Consider the following 6,436-nt stretch of genomic DNA (forward strand, 5'->3'; position numbering starts at 1 on the left):
CAAACTCCTCTTACAGTCAAACTGGCCGCTGTGCTTGTTGGGCTGGGGTCCTTCACAGATGTCAAGCTGAAGCCACTCACTGGGGAGTGTTGTCACTGGCAGAGCTGCCACAGCACAGTGGGCTCTCCCATAGGCCATGGTAGCATTCATGTGGAGGCTGAACTGCCCCCACTCGCTCTTAGAGTCATACTGGCCACTGTGTGAGGCCCTGTGACCTGGCTTGCTGCTGCTAGGGTGAGGGAGGGGTGCACTCACCCGTCTCCGCTCCTTCCTGGGGATCCTGTCCATCCACCTTCAGATGTATAGCTCTGGGGGTCTCTCAGGCATCCTGTTGTGCTGTGTGGGTATCCTCTGTTGGCCAATGATTGTTTGTTTCATTGTAATTCAGAGGGGGAGAGGAAGGAAACAGCTCACTCTGCCATGTTACTGATGTCACTCCTGCAGTTTCAAAAGAATTTTAATATATTAAAATAGAAATTGATTCAGACTGTTTTAAGGTTTTTTGGTATATTCAGCAACATAAACATAGATTCATTCATTGATCAGATAATCAAATCAGACATGATGAACCAAAATTGGGGAGCTTTCTAGTGCAAATATTTTGTGTCTATGTGTATGTGAGTGTAGTTTTGGGAGTGGGAGGGAGTGGATGATGGAAATGTAGCATGTGATATATGGGCCATTTCCACATGTTCTGGGTTATAGTGCTCACAGTCACTTCTCCATAAGACTAACTATACCTGATTTCTTTACAGTTCAGAAAATTCCCACAGAGGTAAAATACTTTGGGAAGCTCTTTTAAGGACCTCACAGGAACAATGGAGTCCAGCTCTAGTCTATGAAAACTCTGCTTACATGAGAACCTCCAGACACACATTTTGTACAGGAGAGGAGTGAGGGACTGGATGTTGTAATGAACAGAAAGTGATCAGATTTTGTTACTATTGACGTTTGGTGGAAATATAGATGTCTATATTTAATATGTTCCATTTTTGTGTAAGATGACCATGTATGTGAAAGTTTCTTCAAGAAGTGAGTTATTTTTCAATATAGAATGATTAAACAATATGCTTGCTTTGTAGCCTGGCACTAAATTTTACCTAACTGTAATTACTTCAATCCATTATGAGCTTTTTGAGGTGTTAATAATCCTTGTGCCCATCATTTTATTGTTTTCACTATCACTTTCCTTCTGTTTTTGCTTTTAGTTTATATCTTTTGTCTCTATTTAATTCAAATCTCCGTTTATATCTGCTGTCTCTCTCAGATCCTGTTGTCCTTCTATACTTGTCTTCTTTATCTTTCCCTTTGTTTCTGAGCATTTCCCTTTTCCCATTTTGGCTCTTTATCCATTTATCTAGTGATAACCACAGAAAATCAAAAGCAGGGAAGCAGTAGAGGGGTGGTAGCATTTCACTTGGGAAGTGTGGACCTTTCCTCCAACTTATCTCAGAGGACAAGCCCTGAGGAAGAGAATCTGAGGTTTCAGAATAATTCAGAGACCAGAAATAGCCTGTTCAATAATTTACTGAGGTGGTGGCAATTTAGATATTTTGGATGGATGGTTATCTTCATTATGTCTAGTCTACAGAGAGGATAGTGTCCTGGAAGCTGGTGGAGAAGCATTTGTGTTCTTTCCTTCTATGATCTTGCTTTTCCTTAGATCAGTGTTGATTGTTTTTGACTTCTTTTGGTCCACTAATTTGATTCCTTACAAATTCCTAATAATTTTTCCTTTTTATAGAATATCAGCCATATTTAAAAAATAATCCTGATCATTCATATTATTTTTATATAGCCTTTTTGTTTCCTGCTTTCTTATTGTCAGAGGTTTAATATTGGGTATAACATGAGTATAACCTTGTCCTATGTATCATTTCTTAGTTCCTCTGGCAATCTTTCTCTCTGTCTTTGTGTCTCTGTCTGTCTGTCTGTCTGTCTCTCTCTATAGAGCTGTATGAATATGTGTTCATTTTAAAGAATAATTAAAAAGTGAATAGTCATGCTATCACCACCCTTGTAAACTAGAACCTGGACAGTATCTTGGATAACCTCTCCCAATTGCATCCCTTTCCCTCTTCTTTGATCTTGACTTTGTTATAATCAGCCTTTTGATATTATTTTTAGTTTTGACTATAACTTTTGATTATAACTACTTTTACCACCCATGTTTGCATTCGTAAACAATAGTTTTTGAATTTTACATAGATTAAGTATTTTGTGACTTGCATCTTTTGCTCAATATTTTTGTGTGAAGGACATTGTTTTAATTTGTTTAGCTGTAGTTTTTTCATATTTGTTATTGTATACTACTATATTGTATCAATAATCCACAATTTATGCTTTTTACTGTTGATGAGCATTTGGGTTGTTTCTAGGTTTTGGTTAATATAAATGATGCTGCTATGAGCACTCTTATTCATGTCTCTTGTGGCACATGACCAAGAACTACTTTAGAGAATATTAAGCCTAGTAATGTTAATTGTGGGTCAGCATTCCTAGATAGTGTCAAAGTATTATCCAAAGTGATTTTACCAATTAATACTTGCAGCAGCAGGAGTGAACTGGGAAGAAAAGCTTTAATAGCAGGTATGTAATTCCCTCCCTTCTCTGGACACCCTAAGCAGTATTGGGTTGCCTAGACCTCCTTATAAATATCGTGATGGGATTTAACTAGTAGGGAGATAACAGAAAGTCTAACCTAAGAATGGTTTTAGGAGGAGATAGTTTATCTCTCTGAGCTGAATCTTATAAGTGAAACTGGAATTTCTGGGTATAGGGGAAATAGTTGGCTACAGAATAAAAATTAATCAGCAAAACTCTTTATACTTGTGTGACTAATGGCATTTATAAGAACTAAGATGCTTCAAACCTAAATGGCTTTCTCTGAGCCAGCTTGTATTGCTACTTAGCAGCCCTCTATTTCTATGAAACCAAATGTGTTCCAGTGTGGAAAAAGATTTTATATATTTTTTTTCAAGTGCATTTGACATTTGGGGCCTAAGTTTGTCAACGTGAGATGATGTTATTTATGCCTGCCTTTCGCCTATATAGTCAAGTAGAGATAAGTTATTTTGAAATTAATTGATTGATCTTCAAACTTGACTTCAGCAGGCAAAACACCCATTAACTTCCTTTCATTTTTCTTTAGCAATTATTTATAGCTATCCTGGTAAACTCAAAATCATTTGGAACTTAAATTCAAAGACTAGTGGACTTCAAACAAACTATGTAAGTTTCTTTAAAAAAATCAATAATCTTTTTTCATTGTTTGAGTAAATCATTAAAACTTTTGGATACAAACTGAACAATGTTATAGAGAATTTGAGATTATTTTCTGTAGCCACCATAGAAATTTGGTAGTAAATGTGGAGTTGCCCTCCATTATATTCACCTTAAAGATGAGAATGTACCTAATTATTAGCTCTATAATCCCTTATAAGTTGGTTATAAAGTATATTGAGTAAAAAATCATTTACATTTAAAATTAAGTATCTGAATGAATTCTTATTTATTTATATACTTAAGCGTAAAATTTTTTTGCAGTAGTGAGAGAAAACGTCTTAAGGTTCTGGTAAAATATTTATGTCATGTAAACATGAGAGAGAAGGTAACTAAGAGGTCCAGGGAGTCATCCGTCCTCTCTCAAATATATGAAGTTATACAAGAGATAGGTTAGGCATCCCTTGGCATCCTCCTTGATATTCAGATTCCCTGAGGATTGTCTTCTCTGGACAGGTTGGTGATATCAAACAATTAACAGTATGGAGCATATGTTCCCCAGAGACTTCAGCCAGGTAAACAGATTTGGTTCTCCATCCATCTGTGCCAGCCCAGTCATAGCACAGTGTCATACCACCCTCTCATGTTGTTGCTAAGGGTCTCCCAGTCATAAAACCAGGTCATTGTATTGGGGACATAATATTGAGAAATTGCTTTACTTCTTCTTCCTACTACCTGAGGCAGAATGCAGATCTCTTGTACCATGTGAAGATATGTGAAGCCATCATGAGAAAGTGTCCTCTTGCTTAAGAAAAATTTCTGGATAATCCAATGCTGGTATAATTAACCTTGCACTCGCTCCACATACTTCTGATTCTATATATCCAAGTTCCAACCCCAGTACTCTATTGAAGGCGGCAAATTGAAGATGAGGTAGAGAAATAGCTTAGGACCCACAGAACAAAGGTGAGTGGAATGGAACTTAGTCTCTGTGTTGCTTTAGGAATTGGCAAGTTAGTTTATTTTCAGTTGCAATTGCTCTTGAAACAAAAAGCTAAGTTGGTTTGCCTACACGTCCACTGGCAAAAGAAACAAACTACAGAAATTCAAATATAAGAATTAAATTTTATTGTTCATTTTAGAAGCTGATAACTCGTTCCCAGATATTTCATTCTATTGTAGTACATTCATTGTATCTCAGCATGTACATATGGAAAATAACATAAACAGAGCATATTTCCATGCAATAGAATATGTTCTTCAGTAATAGAATAATAGTGTGTATATGTAAAAGTATTAGACCATATGCTTCCAATCTTTCCTTTTACCTCTTTATTCTCTGTGAAACTGCACAATATTTGTTCTCTGTCCTTAAAATGTATTTTCAGTATCTGTAGTTTTTAAATGTTCATTTCCTCCATTAAAGTGGGACAAAAATATGTCTAAAATATGTATGGAATCTTCAAAATGCTAGGTTGAAAGTTACAAGGAAGTTCCATTAAGTGAATATTGTGTCAATGCATTTTTATTTTGAGTTTATTGTTAATGAAGAATGATGATTCTTCACTTAAGTACAAATACTAATTTGAAGAGGAAAAAGGAAAAGGTGACCTGATTGTTTAAATAGTTGGTGAATTAGGCCAACGACAATTTTTTTTTTATGGGTTTGCATTGAGGTGATGCGTAATGTACACTAGTGACCATCCTTCCATCCTTGCACATACTCTTGAATGGACTCTTTTGTGTGAATGCTGTTGGGACCCCACTCAGATCCTTTTTGCTACCGGGAGCGTCCATCCAAAACCTGCTTGTTATTAGTATTGGCTGCCAAGATCATAGCCATTCCTTTCTTCAGAGAATTGCCTTCAGCTGTAAAGGAGCCTCATTGCCAAGAGGTCTGCAGGAATTGGTGGGAGCAGCCCACAGTCAATGAGCAATTCATGGGATATACAAAAGGTTGCCTTTGCCTTAAGATGAGGTTAATTCGGCTGCAATTCATGCTGTGCTGTTCAATATAGTAGTAAGTACCCACGTGTAGCTATTTACATTTAAATTAAAGAAAATTAAGTAAAATTTAAAATTTAGTTCCTTAGCTTTCACATTTAAAATACCACATTCAAACATGTGGATAGTGACTATTGTATCAGACAGTGAAGATAGAATATTTCTACCATCACAGATAGTTCTACGGCGGAGTCCTGCTCCAGCTTACTTATTTATTTATTTAATTAATTTATTTTTTGTGGTAACATTGGTTTATAACATTATATAAACTTCAGGTGTACCTCATTATATTTCTATTCCTGTATAGATTACATCGTTTTCACAACCCAAAGACTAATTACAATCCATCGCCACACATATGAGCCTAATCACCCCTTTTGCCCTCCCCCCTCCCCTCTTCCCCTCTGTAACCACCAATCCAATCTCTGTCTCTATGTGATTGTTTGTTGTTGTTTTTATCTTCTACTTATGAGTGAGATCATACGGTATTTGACTTTCTCCCTCTGACTTATTTCGCTTCTGCTCCAGCTTCTTATGGGATCAGGCTCATGCTATATTTCACTTGTGATCACATCCTTGCTTAGCAACGTTCTCTGCTCTATTTTTCTGCTCTCACTCCCTTTATCCTAGGAACATTACTTCAAAAAACAACATGCAATGGAATTCCTACTTCAGCCTCTTCCTCTATAGAATGTGGATAAAAACACTGTTCATGTTCAGTGGACAGTATACACTGTCATTTCCAGTACAGTGATAGGTCCACTTCGCCCTCATTTATACACTCTCCATTGCCATCAGGGGCCAGTCCTACTAGATCTGGGTTCAGCTCAGACCTATGAGACAGAAGCATTATTAAAACAATAACAATTTAGTCATAGCACTGAGGCTGTGGATATTTGGCCAGCACTTTTCCAGGATTCATCCAGCAAACTGGACAGGGCAGGGTGTGTGTGTTAAATATATCAGTGAATGTTGTATAATTTGAAATATCTTAAATACAGACATTATCTTGAGGTTTTTTGTCTTTAAAATGTGTAGTTTGCTAAGTATCTAGCTTTATTGAAATATGTATTCTTCCACTAAAATTTTTGGAGTTATTTGTCCGTATTGTATAGTTATTGTAATTGTGAACTATTACCTCTATCACTGGATATCTCTCAGCACTAAGCACTTACCTCTTTCATTTGTTACCTATCCTCTTGATTCCTAC

The sequence above is a fragment of the Equus asinus genome, chromosome 8, assembly GCF_041296235.1.
Source record: "Equus asinus isolate D_3611 breed Donkey chromosome 8, EquAss-T2T_v2, whole genome shotgun sequence".
NCBI classification, from domain to species: Eukaryota; Metazoa; Chordata; class Mammalia; order Perissodactyla; family Equidae; genus Equus; species Equus asinus.